Source organism: Haliaeetus albicilla, chromosome 8 (genome assembly GCF_947461875.1).
Source record: "Haliaeetus albicilla chromosome 8, bHalAlb1.1, whole genome shotgun sequence".
Classification (NCBI taxonomy): Eukaryota; Metazoa; Chordata; class Aves; order Accipitriformes; family Accipitridae; genus Haliaeetus; species Haliaeetus albicilla.
In genome coordinates, this window is record NC_091490.1 from 24,148,484 (window position 1) to 24,163,177 (window position 14,694).

Here is a 14,694-nt window from a genome sequence, read left to right on the forward strand (position 1 = left end):
TCCAAAACAATCTGGAAAATATATAAGAAATTCAGTAGTGACAAATGAAAGACAACACACTTGGATAGGAATAATCATCTTCACAGATAAAGGATGGGAAGAACAACCCAGGTAGCTTTTTGGCCTTGCTTTTAGCTCTGTAGGTTTTTTCCCTTCTTCTAGTAAGAAAAGCCTAAAACAGGGGGCTGTAGCATCTATCACGGGGGGTGGGGGGGGTTGCCATACTTTATTTTAGCAATTGGAAAATTCAGAATCTGTAGAGTTCTAATTAAAATTTTGGGAGGCAGTGAAAAGGAGGATAGCAATTTTCACTAATAGTGTGATAGCTAAATTTTGTGCTAATGTTTCCATTACAAAACCCTTTTTAGAGTTTTATTCAACCACGAAAATGTTATAACATGAAACTCTTTCTATGTGCTCTCAGTCTAGGAGTATTTAAAAAATCTGTTTAACAGCATTGCATATTCTGTTTTTCAATGAAGCAACAATAATAACCAGAAGCTTTAGTGTAGTATGCAGTCAGTGATCTCACAACATCAGTATCTTAAAAGAGGTTTAATATTCTATGAAATAATACTCTGCTTGGAAAAACTGAATTTATACAATTATCCATTTTTACATATTCCCATAGACAGGTGGATTTTTCTTGTACACACTGACTACTGTATGAGTCATGTAGTATGACAGAGTGGGAAGGAAGCTGCTGTTCTTGTCTGCTAGATATACTGAAATGCAAAAATGGACTGCTGGTCTTCTTGATCTCTTTAACCTGAACATGGTTAGGAATATGGAAGAATATTGGCACAAGTTGGAAATGGCCTAAAAAAGGTTTGAGCATTTGGGCCTTTCAATTTCAGTAGTTCTGAAGACCTTATTGCACCACTTTTCTTGCAAGATCCATAGCTCATGTTCTGGTAGCTTCACTCTGTGCCTTCTTTGGGAATAAAAGGAGAAAAGATAATGAATGAGGACAGCCTCACTTCAGATGAAGGATGATCAATACCTCTCTCCATCCCAATGTACAGAACTGCGAAAGACAGGAGAGGAGAAGGCATTTTTTTGACTATGCTGTGTCCAAGAGTCACTTTCTTCACACTTGCTATAGTAAACTTGCTTATTTCCTTATAATTTAGAAATGAATTAATGATGTCTTTACACTTGAATATCTCTAAATGATCCCTGCTAACCTATAAGGCAAGTTTTCTCCTTATGGATTGGCAGGTGGGGAGGTTTGTTTAAGAGTGTTAATTTTACTTAGTAGGATATGTTTACTTTAAAGTTGGTAATAATGCATCTTATGTGACCTTAAATTATGTGCAAGTGCTCAATGTGAATGAGTGTTCTTTTACAGTAAAAACATTAATGGCAGAAATTTCCAAGTGAGCTAGTTTTATGAGGTCAATCAATTCTTGACCCTGTCAGACTTTCCTTGGTAAAGCTATTGTTCAACTAAAATAGCTTTTCAAATAAACAGAAGTTGTCATAGTTTTCTTCCATTTTTCAATTTTTAATATGAAGTAATATGCATTGACCAATACTTTGATCAATGATAAAAAATGGAATTTGAAATTAAAAAAAGTCTACTATTACCTGAAGCAGTAGTTACTGCTTGTTTTTAAACTGTTAGGCTGGAAAGTTTGAAGTTTTGCTTTAAAAAATAGGAAAAAAGTGTTATTGATTTAGAAAAAATATTTCTAAATTGCCACCTGACATTTCTCAATCATACAAATGGTGTTGGAAATCTTTAAAGTTAACTCAGATTTTTCAACTAAATTCTTAAGATATATTTCTATAAATATTGAGATCGCAGTTTTAGAGACCGAAGTCCCATGATATGTTTATATATTTTATATGTCCCATAGTACACAGTGTAATATTAAAAGAGAAAATTAGTGTTGAATTTAATTATGAATTTTAAATCTTCTGCATTAAAATCTGAAGGTATCTCTTTTGTCTGTGTTGTGGTTCTTCTGTTTAAAAGGGAGATTTTGTTAAAGCACAATAAGTCTACCTGCCTAGGTTCAATTACCTTTTTTAAGCTGAAAATGGGACTTTAGGATGAACCTAAGGTACTTGTTAGAGGAAGCAAAAGGTCTGAGATGGTAGGTGCAGTTACATCTTGTACAGTGGAGTTTCACAGTTCCTGAAACATGATCTTTACAACACAGGAAAATTCAAATGATCAGTAGAGTTTGCAAGACAAATTCTCGGAATTTTCATTAGCTTGCAAAACCAATTGCATTTGCTACCTCTGTCACAAAAGCCCATTTTGAATAGTTCACAGAAATATTAATTCATACATTTAAATTTAGTCCTGTAGATTTTTTTAAATCAAAGAACATATCTAGTACTTTCTATCACAGGAGACCACACTGGGCAACTAAAGAATGTTTTAAGACGTTATGTGCAGTGTATAACCTATTTTTATGACAAAAATAATGAAATTCTACTGTTGAAAGAGAACAGGAAAAGTAAATGAATGGCCCTACTGATAAGATAAACAGACAAATAAAGTAAGAATTGTTATAATTAAAGTAGATTCCTTAAGGATTATTCAGAAGCCATAATATAGTGTTATCCTATAATGTGCACAATGTATGCTACAGAAACCTAACAATATTCCCAGGAAGAAAGTAACAATCTTGAGTGACAATCCAGGAAAGCTTTTAAGATCTGGGATGCTTTGGACCGGATCTTTAAATTTTTCCATTTACAGGTATTTCATATTGCAATTTTTATGTATTTCCTTTTCTTAGACAGAAAGTTAGGTTTGAATAAAAGTGTTGGACTAAATTTTTAAATCATCAAGTGGCATGTCAACATGAAGACCTCAATAAACATAGCCTGATTTTCTGTTACTTAAATGAATAGAAGTTTTGATTCTCATCTTATCTGAAAACCAAGTACCTTCACTTAAGAGTCTGTGGATATATGTAGTTTCCAATGTACAAATTCTCAAGAACTTTAGTAGAGGCAAGTGATGCTGTGGGGAAATCTGAGCACAGAGCAACCTTGCTTTGTCTGTTGTGGATCACTGTTTTATTACAGCACCTAATGATGAAGACAGTTTGGTAGGATCTGATGGAGTCCTTTTTCTTTGTTATTACGCACTGGATTACTGTCATACTCCTCAGTGAGACTGAAGGCTTGTGTTAGACTACTGCATTCTGAAAGGTCTAATCCATGAATTGTCCATCCTTGCAGGACAACAGCACTGAGCGAAAGCAAAATGTTCTAAAACTGACTCCTAAAACTAACAGGAGCAGCTGTATGTGGAACTGGTGTTCAAGTGCTAAACCAGCCCTAGTGACAATAAAGAATGCAGGGTAGAATAAACTCTTCTTCAGGACAAACTTGCAAGCTTTTTCTTTCATTGAGCAGTTTTTTTGTGGTAGCTGTTGCTAGTGCTCTGGTGCAGTGCTGTAACATACTTTTCACCTAAACGCATGCTCCTCAGTCATTTGTCAAATATGTCACTACAAATTCTGCCATAATGCTGTGATTTGTTGGTCTGTGCAGCTTTGATGGAGCTGTCAGTACTCTGGGAGCAATTGCTTATCATCTCATGTACCTTCAGATCACTGTCCTGTAATTTTAAATGTAACCTTGTCCTCGGAAGGAAGATACTGTTTTTCTAAGTTACTGGTAAACTTCCCATGCAACTATTCCTTTTCTGGATCTGTCAGTTGTACACTTCATAGTATCCCTGAATCCTTGCCAGAAGACAGAAATGCTTCTTCATATTCCTCTGCTTCTTTGGACACACTGTTAAATAAATAAAACTGTAGATAAGGATGGATTGCTGAAGTGGTTTGGGCCACTTGTTTTATTTAACTATGGGGGTTATTTGTTAGTCCAATAGGAACATTATTTCTCCCTAAATAATTAAATAACATCTGCTTTAGACAATTAAGTCAAATAGTACCTGAGTGCTTGGGACCAGAATACTTCTACCAGCCTCTTCACCTTTTCTGCTTGTATCATAAAATCTCACTTCTCTAGGAACTGTGTAAGGAGTAAAATTTTTACAAGGTTAGTTCACTTAGGACCCTTACTTTTAAAGGGCATATGGAGGTCTAGAAGAAGAAGAGAGTGTTATAACTCTTCAAAATATAAAATACCTAAAGCATAAGGGACAGAAACTCCCCATCTTCTTGCAAAATTTAGATGTAGTGTTCCTAGGTAAAAAGGTGCCTTTAAATCCAAAAATGGATGTAATTATTCTAAATGGCACAGGTATTTGTTTCTAGTAAATTGTATTCTGTATAATGGCATTTTCCAGTCAACAGTCAAGCTCATATTTTTTATGAATTCATGCATAAATCACATTCTTGATTAGAAAACCATTGCCTTACATCTCATACTTTATCCAGTTTTAAATTTAAAATCTAGGTACGGAATAAAGAGGAGAAAAATAAAAGTGAGTTTATACTCTGAACCCAATGGAATGAAAGAAAAACTGCTGTTTCTAAGTTAACAATTACAAAATTTCATGAAAGTACAAATTTATCTTATTGATTTGAAGAAGTACAGGACATTCAAACCAGCTTTTATTTCTGCCTAAAATTAGGACTATGTTACCAATATTTTATGAAAAGTAGACTTTGGTCACTTCTATATTTAACTCCACCAGTAGAGAATAAGTCTTCAAGAATTTGTGAGAACTTAGAGAAAAAATACCATAGAACATGATTCTTCAGTATTCGTAAGGCCTGCCCTGTTTGTCTCTTCTGTCTCTGAGCACTGAAAGCTGGCTCTGTCCTGTGAAATTAAATCTTTCACTGTCATTGCTACAACTATTCATTTTAAAATTGATAAATATTATATATACTTACCAACATAGTGCATTCTATATAGATATATGGATAGATATAGATATTTATGTACTGTGTTGGTAAATCTTTTCACTTTAGGCCAAGGAGCATACAGAATTATTAGGTGACTGTTAGAAAACCATTGGTTTGAATTTGTATGTCATATTATTGTTCAAGACTGAGTGTCCTAATTATGATATTTAAGGGAAATAAATGCAATGGAACACATAAAACCTGATGACTGTGGCAGTTCCAAGCCATCATCTTAGTGCTTTCCTTCCTGCTAACTCTGAGATTTGCTGCAAACCCAAAACAACCACTGCATAGGTGTTAATCTCATTACATCACAACTAGCCAATCAAAGTGTAATGAAACACAGCTCAGCCCTGCATTCACAATGCAATATTCACAGTCAGTCCTAAAATCAACCCCCACAGACAGAATAAAAGGGCTCAAAATCTGTTCCCTCCACCTAATCTCTCTTCTGTTTTGTTGCTTCAGTTCTTACTGGTATGTTCACAGCAACACTGTTTAATTTGTGTTGTAGCAGTGTCCTGAAAACATCTCTCCTGTTAGAGCTTCTTGGGTAGTTCATGATGAGTACATGTGAGGGAAGTTCATTGCACTAAAGAGCTTATAATCAAGATAATGATAACCTTTAAAATAATTAGCAGTGTAAAATCTGGAGTCCACAGATCACCTTGTTCTCTTCATTCAGATCCTTATCTTTCCAAGGAGGGTTGACAACAGTGGTGGCTACCTTGTATAATTAATAGGGAGTATGTTTTTAAGTATTTTGTATAATTGGTGCTAAAGTCTTAAAATAGACAGAGTGAGATAGGAAGAAAAGGTTGTTTACAAGCAACTTTATCATTTGCTAATTTATGAGGTATTCCCTTTTGAGCCTTAATAGTGGTCTCTTAAAGTAGGGGGGTTGAACATACAGAATAAATTGGGGTATTTTTAATTTCTGTTTGAAATGGACATGAAATGAATACATGGTCTCATTATAAGAGAAATGGAAAATTAAATTTTATCTCGAATGGAAAACAACCTTGGAAGTAACTAGCATATCTTGATTTGTGATTTCTTCATTTTTTTATTTCAGACACATCTGTCATTTTATCTTTATTATTTTTATGTTTATTGAGAGCTTTATAATCTTGTTTTTCACTTAGCTGATAAAAGTGTTACATCTCATCCTCTTTTAGTGAGTGTCTTGTTTTCTCTTGGGCATTTCATTTTAATTTCTTTTTTAAATACCTTCCCTTCTTCTTTCATTTGTCATCTTTCTTACTAACTATAGCATTACCCGTTTCTTTTCTTTAATAATGTTTGTCTAGTATTTATCTATTCATTTTCCCCCCTTTTTGGTTTCCTGGTGGCTTTGATTCTTGTTGTCTACTCAACTGTTTTTGATTACTTTCTTTTTATTATTCCACATCCTCCTGCTTCAGCAGTGTCTTCCTCCTTGTTCTGAACTCCAGGACTATTCACAATACTGAATAATGACCTGTTGCAGTTGTAGGTTCCTTTGAAAGGCTAACTTCTCTTCAGGACTCTGGTATTTTCCCAGAATGTATTTTCTCTGTTTATTACAATGATTTGGTATTCATGAGGGCTAGATAATTTCTTTTTGCCCGGTGTTGATGAATTGAGAAGAAGTCAGTGAAAAAATTCCCTTTTGTAATCATCTTACTGTAGTCAATACTGTGCTTTGCTCTTTGATTTTTTCTGTAGCCCAAATCTTCAAGGTGATGAGAACTAGTACAAAAGAGGAGATCCATCATGTCTTGTAGGAACGGAAACACTGCAATCCTTTAGAGGAAGGTTTGGTTGCTTGTTCATAATTATTCAATTACAGAATGGTGGAAAATCAAACTTCCCCTTTGTCATCATACTTATGTTAATGTTATACATGTGCCATCTTTGTTAGAAAAAATGAGCATAATAGTTCCAACTGAAAGTAATTAGAGTTAATTGTTAATTGCCAATTATTATAGAGTCATATTACTGTCTTTCCTAACCTAGGGCTGATTTTAAAATCTTTATTTTTAGATGCAGTGTATATTTCTATGAGCATAGAAATCTGTCTTGGTAGTTTAGTCTTCATCTTGTTTATTTTTTTTTAACACATTGTCTGTAATATACTCACTGAGATGCAGTCCTCCCTAGTGAATTCTTGTAAACTGCTACCTTCACAAATAACAGTAATTGTCCATTTGCTTATGCCAATAAAACTTATTATATTTTTTTCATAGAGGGGAAAAATCAGTATCAATTTTCCGTAACTTTTCTCTCAGAAACTCTCTTAATGCTGATTAAGTCCTTGGGATTTTAAAATGTGATGTATTTATTTGTAATACACAGGTGTATATTCTATGCTGATCAGCCTCTTTCTTTGCCAGTCCTTATCAGTATCTGTAGGTTGTTCCCATGCAACAGGAAGGATTTAGGCTGATTACACCTGATACTGTAAAACTTGCTTAGCACTTAAAAAAGAAAAAATATCAGTCACTTCTGTGTTGAGTAGATTCTGTACTTATCTCTATTAATTTAAAATACAACAAGATAAAGCTACAGGCATTTATTTTTAGGAGGAAAAAAACCTACTTAAAACTGTATTAGCAGCTATGCAAATGTGAAAGTTTCTTCAGAATAGTGAAGTAATGTTCGTTTCCAGAAATCACAACAAATGATGTGGAGATAGGTAATGCACAGATTTTCCTGACTTACCAGAAGTCTGTTTGTTGGTGTCCTGGGTTTGGCAGGGATAGAGTTAATTTTCTTTCTAGTAGCTGGTAGGGTGTTATGTTTTGGGTTCAGTATGAGAAGAATGTTGATAACACACGGATGTTTTCTGTTGTTGCTAAGTAGTGTTTAGACTAAGTCAAGGCTTTTTCAGCTTCTCATGCCCAGCCAGCAAGAAGGCTGGAGAGGCACAAGAAATTGGGAGGGGACACGGCCAGGGCAGCTGACCCAAACTGGCCAAAAGGGTATTCCATAACATGTGATGTCATGCCCAGTATATAAACTGGGGGGAGTTGCCCACGGGGGGTGGATCGCTGCTCAGGAACTAACTGGGCATCAGTTGGCAAGTGGTGAGCAATTGCATTGTGCATCACTGGTTTTGTATATTCTAATTGTTTTATTATTATTATTGTCATTTTTATTATTATTATTAGTGTTATTGTTTTTATCATTATTATTTTCTTCGTTTCTGTCCTAGTAAACAGTCTTTATTTCAGCTAGTGAGTTTTACTTCTTTTTTTCAATTTTCTCCCCCATCCCTCTGGGTGGGGGGGAAGTGAGTCAGTAGCTCCATGGTGCTTAGTTGCTGGCTGGGGTTAAACCATGACAGCTGGTCATGAGACTTCAAAAGAACAGTTGCAAGATTATCAGTTCCTTATCCTTGGCACTGTTTTTTCTCACTGTGGGGAGTGTCATTATAGCTCCCCCCATCCCTCTGCTCTACAGTGACCCCATGACGACAATGTTCCAAATTGAGGATGATACTGTGAAGAATTATTAGCCAGGGTTCATTCATGTAGCCCTTTGAACGTAGGGAACTTTATTTGTGTGAAGATAACTCTTCCAACTGGTCTCAGTCCAGCTCTCAGTGGAGAGGTGTCTGCAGTCTGTAAATAGCAATGACGGTGCTTAATAAACCATAACAATAGTCTCAGCAAGAAAACCTTATTTAATAAAGACAGTGAGTCTGTTGATCAGTTCATAGAAACTCAGATGCATACAATTGTGCTTGGTTTGTTTCAACTAGATTTTTTTTTTCTATCTTTTTTTTCCATTTGGGCTTTTCCCATGCCACTGCAATAATTCTCAGTTTAATCTTTTAAACGGCAGCTGCTTTGCATTTTCAGAACTTAAGAATTACATATTGCATAGTGTAGGAAACTTTGGGATTCTTCTTTTCATGGCGTATGTGAAAGATGTCTTTTAAAAGTATGTCTTTCCTTGAAATAAAATTAATTATAGATCTACTCCTCCCCCCACATACGCCAATATTAAAATGCACCATAAACTATTTATATGATCATTTATTTACTGCCTTTAATATACTGATGGAGGAAAAAAGCATAGGCACAATAATTTAAAAGGTTTTGTGCATATACTTCTTTCCACTTAAATAAGCTTGCATGTAACTTAGCAGAGCACACTTGAAATTTTTTAGCATGATGGTCTCTTCAGCCCCTAGATAGTTAAATACCACCCTCTGCCATCACAGGCAACTGATACCTAGTCTGCTCAGCTCTAGAGAACAGCAGTACATAGAGTAGCTATAGTAAGAGACCAAAAGGGGAAATAGAGGGGAAAGATGAAGAATATAGCTAGGAAGAATAAGGAAGGTCTAGGACATTTTCAGTGCCCTGGCACCATTTAGTAGGTGTTTGGCTTGAACTACACCAGTTTCGTCTGAAAATGTGGCTGTAGGTTTGTATGTTCTGATGTTTATTTTGGCCTAAAATAATGTGATTTGGTATAGCATTCACAAATAGTTGCTGGATGTGTACACTGCTTTGTGCATCATTTTATTTTGCATCCGTGTGTATGTTCGGAAGTACATCTCAGTATTAGTTTGTGGCAGATGCCCTTTACAAACAAAAATAATTTGCTGTTTTTAAAGACCATCTTAAATTTGCCTGTGAAATCTTTTTGATCATTACTATGATTGTCTAGCAATCTGGATTTAATTGCTTTTTGGTTTTCCTACTTCAGAGACTGAAAGGATGCATACCTTGACCTAAATGTTTTTAACAAAATCAGTGAGGCTTTTAACATGAGTAAAGCATAGGTGTATGAGTAAATGTTTAGAAGGTAGGTGAAATATTTTAATGAAAAAAAATACCTCTGATCTTGTTTTGGAAGACCAATTACAAGTTTTCCAAATAAGAGGCCTAATTCTAAAATCCTTATTTCTTCCTTAAAAGTGGAATTCTTCCCTAAAAGTATTGGCTAGATTCCTGTAACATCTTTAGTTTTGGTGTTAGGAATTTGCTTTTTAAGCAGTACTTTGAAAGTTTGTCCCCTTAGAGTGAAACTGGAAAAAAAACAGACTTTGTACTGATCACATAATCACTGAGAAAGAATAAAAATACAAAATTGTGAAGACTGAAGTGTACTCTAAATCATAACCCGGCAGGATGGCATCTGTTTCCAGCCAAATTTTCAGTCTTGAACTGTCTCCTGAAGTAGACACCTAAAGGCAAGTTTGTTCTTTGAAGGGACTGTAGAAAGGTTACTCTTTTAAGCAATATGTTTGGAACTTCTCTATGAAGTACGAGAGATCAATTGAACTGCAGTGCTTTTTTACAGCTGTACACGTTTGAAGAGGAAAAAGAAAAAAACAAAACCAAAAACATTCCTTGAGATGGAGAGAAAGGAAATCTAGAATCACATGTTTAAATTTAGAGCCTAATATTTAAAACCATCCCCTGAGAGGGAAGTTGCAGGACTCTATCCCTATCCCGCCTTATTGTATGTTTTATTCAGTGATTGTTTAATGTAAAATACATTTTAAAAACTACTAGCAGAGGAACTAAACCCCAATGTCTTCATTCACAGATAAGCACTCAACCTACTGATGCAAAAGAATCATAAATATTCTTACTTGCCTGCTGTCACTCCTACTATTGAATCTTCAATACACTGGAGAGTGTCACTTTTGCAGAATAGCCAGAAGATTTTATGATACTTCATAGTTGTCATCTTGGAGATCTGTGGTTTTCTATGCTTGGGCATATTCATGAATTAAACCAGGGTACTTTGAGTATTATTTATTTTATAGAACAGATGTGTGGAACAGCTTTTACCTTTTCTTCGTACCCTTCCTTTCTATCTCCACACCATGTATTTCCAAGAAAGTTTTGAGCAATTTAAGCAATTTTTTGAGCAATTAAAGAATTTCAGAGCAATTTAGTGTGACAGGTTCATAGAACCTGACAAATCTTAAGTACTGAGTTATTTGGCCATGTCAAGATTTAAAGGTTGCCAAGAATACCTGGAAGTAGAATTTTAGGTGCTGGAAGTTCTTTAAGGCATATATCTGAAGTAAGTAATTTTGGTACCTCCAAGGCTTAAGTGACAGCTGAACAAGGGCTTGCAATTTTGGATTTAAGAGTTTAGATTCCTTTTTTAATCCCTCTTTAAGTACTGAAATCCCATTTTTGCATTTAGCAGAGTATCAAGATAAGGGCTTCTGTAATGCCTAGTTCTTACATTTATCCATTAACTGTAAAAGCAGAAAAGCAATAATGACTGCATCCCATTCTACTGTTTGGATGATTTGTTCTTGAGCTAGAAACATTTGGTTTCTAGGAAAAATAATTTGCTTCATTTTTATGGCCCCTTTATTTTTTTCACCAAATTGTATTCAATTTGTGGAAGCAGAATTCTTGATAATACAGAAATTTATATTCTGTATGTATGTATGACTTAAAATCCAGAGAACGTTCTTTTCATTTTGACTTCTGCTGATTACTTTTGATCTGGTGGAACTCTTAGAAAACACTAAAATTAATCAGGATTACATATTGGCAGCATTGAATTTGATAGGATTACACCATTAATACTAAAACATGAACTGCCTGTTAAGAGATACAGTCCAATGTACAAATTCTCAGCTGAGGTGACTATATCAGTCTAGCCACCACAGCACAGTGCGTAGCAATATAAGTTAGCTCGTAATGAGTTTTGTGTTGCCCTGACCAGTTTATTGTCAGTGCCTGAAGTAAATAATTAAAAATGTGCTTTCAATTAAAGCTTCTCTGCGGTGTGCTTCAGTCTCACTGATAGTATCTAGCATAGACTAACTTGAATTTGTTTAAAAATGCATTTTAAAATACACCCCCCCAAAAATACTTCTTGTGTGTGTGTGTGTGCCGTGTCTGTAGAATTCTCACAGCTCTGTGAGTCTTGTGGCTCAACAGTGGCATTTTCACTAGTTACCATAAAAATGGCTATGGAAATTAGTTGCAGTTAAAATACCCTTTCTTCCTCTTCTGCTTTCTCCATTCTCAGAATGAACTCCTTAAGTCATTGTGATTATGTATATACATATATATACACATATATACATATATATACATTTCATTTCATTCTTTTTAGTATTTGTTGTTTCACTTGGTATGTGATACTTGATATGTGATATTCTTACTCCTATGATGCTATTATTTGGGGGATAAAAAAATTACCAAAAAAAATCAGTTCTTTAACTGAATTTTTTTTTACAATATTTTTTCACAAAATTTTTTCTGTTTCTTTCCCTCTGTTTTTTTGGTTTTGGGTTTTTTTGGCCCATGGTGGTTGTTCAGCATCTCAGTGACACATGCAATTACTGTAACTGACAAAACAAATGCCACCTTGATAGCAAGGAAAAAGCATGTTTGTTGTTGCCACCACTGAAAAGTAATTACTTAGTTAAATCAGCAGAAATGAAAAATACAATGTAAAGAATCCTGAAAAATAAGTAGGATATTAACTTCAGTTCTATTTGGAACAGTAATTATATGGAAATGCCAGCTTCTGACTCAAAAAGGTACTCCCAGACTGTGATTGCATTTTGATTGATAGCAGTGTAAATCAGGAGTAACAGTGATGTTGGAGTCAGTGGCATTACAGGAGAGAAAAACAAATGTAATTTGTGTACACTCTTTGGATTATTCCCAGTTTTACCGTTAGTCAAACAAGAGTGTGAATCACACTGATAAAACCAGGATTCTTGTCTGCAGCTGGGTCCTATTGCATTGTAATCAGCAGCACCAACTGTTGACTACCACTGTTGCAGTTTCTACAAACGCATCATAATGCTGAACGCACAAATTAAAGTGCTTCCAAATTTTACCTATTAACAAGGTATGACCAGAAGAATAGACATGTAAAATTGAAGATACCAGCAAAGTATAATTTTGAAAGAAAACTACATTAGATGTGAAGGAATAAATATTAAGGTGTTAAAGTATCTGTTTGAAATGGCAGCTATTTGGAGCTTATGGGCTTTTAAGCTTTAAGGGCTTACAATGAGGGTCAAGCACAGGAAATTGTCAGGGGACAATGATTTAAATGTTATCCGCATGAGTGCTTATAACAGGCTTAGTAACATCACCTACATGGGAGGAATAAAGGACAGAGGTAACAAATGCACACACATAGTAGTTACATGGAAAAATTATCCAAAACTTAGGAGAATTTTCCTTTTTTTTTTTTTAGTCTGTAGCTCCTGCAGCTAAAAACACCTGAAACAGTGTTTTTTCATACTTTCTCACACTGGTTATTGTCAATACTTCTCATCTTGACAGACATTTCTGACTTGTGCTGGTTATTCTGTATACCATGACTCTGTGGTAATATACAAGAAATTCCAACTTGAATTATGTTAAGTGATTTTGGGCTTTCACTGAATTTAGACGTCTACATCCCTTTTCAAGTCTTGGAAACAAAAATATTTTGTCTATGGCAGTGATGGGCGTTTTAGGTTTCTGCTTGGTTAATTATTTTTTCATATCTTCCGTTGGTTCATCTGTGTGGATTGACTGGGTATGTAAAGTTGTACATTTTAGAAAGTACCACCAACAACAAAATTAAAAGGTTTGGGGAATAAAACACTAAGAAACTGTTATATGGATTCCTTTGAAAGTACACGCAACTGGATTTTTGGGCTTAAGTGCAACTTTGTTCTCATTGACATCAGGAGCAATATTGAACTAATAATTAGCTTTTAGTGCATGCCAAATGTGCTATTGAATGCTCTGTGATGAAGACCTTAGGCCTCGCTAGTTTTTTTTATCGTAACTTACGACCTGAGGTATTTATATCTATTGATTGTTGAGGGCTCTGTTGGATAATATTCATTGTCCCAGCCTAGTCGAAGTACGTATAATGATTTACTGGAGCAAATGCAACAAGAGCAGTTTCGTCATCTGTGTAGAAGCAGCTAATTAATTTCTGTTCTAGATGTTGCCAGACCTGTATTTTTTTTCTAAGTTTCTATTTTCAGTGTAATTTCATATAAACAACTTATGATCTTGACCCTTTGTACTTTCTGTTTGTATTTCTTGAAGAAATGGAAATGATAGTGCAAACTTCAGGATTGGAATTCAGTTTTAGAAGTTGTTCAAACACATTACAACTACAATTAATTTTATAATGTAGGATTACATAAAATGCAGCAAAAGCCATTCCTTTAAACTCAGCCTGCCAGCAGAATTCAGAATTTCTCTTTAGACTGAACTAATTCCCAGAAGGGCTTATTCTGCCAGTTTATGTAAAGTGGCTTTTTGAAACTGGAGTAAAACATTCGTGTTCATTCAGTCATGTCCAGTACTGCCAGCTAGTGGTCATGACTTCAAAAGCTTAACCTAATGGAATTTATGCTAGCAATTTAAAAAACAGAAAAATAGAATGAAGATAGAAAAATGGAATAATCTGCAGGGGTGGCTGGCTTTCCTAGTATTTGTCTTGAGCAATATGAACAGGTAAAAAGAACCTACCTGCATTAAGTTTTCCTTCAAGTTTTTATCCTTTTGTATCTATCAGACTCATTTCAGGAAGATAAATTAACTAATTCATGTCACAAATTGCCATAAAGGCATGAATAGTCACAGGACTTGTCCACAGAAATCACAGAGGATTTTCCAATTCATTATTTCCATAAACAATATTATATGAAATATGTAATATTTAGAATACTGTGAAAATATATCTAATATGTCTGTTCAATGCAGGAAAGCTTTGTCTAGAATTTTTCACTTTAAATACATCCAATTTATCACAGGTTTCAAAAGGTTGGAGCAATATGAGTTTCATCTAAAGGTAGTATTATCATCTAAAAGCTAATATTAAAGTTCTTATTAATCTACCATAGAGA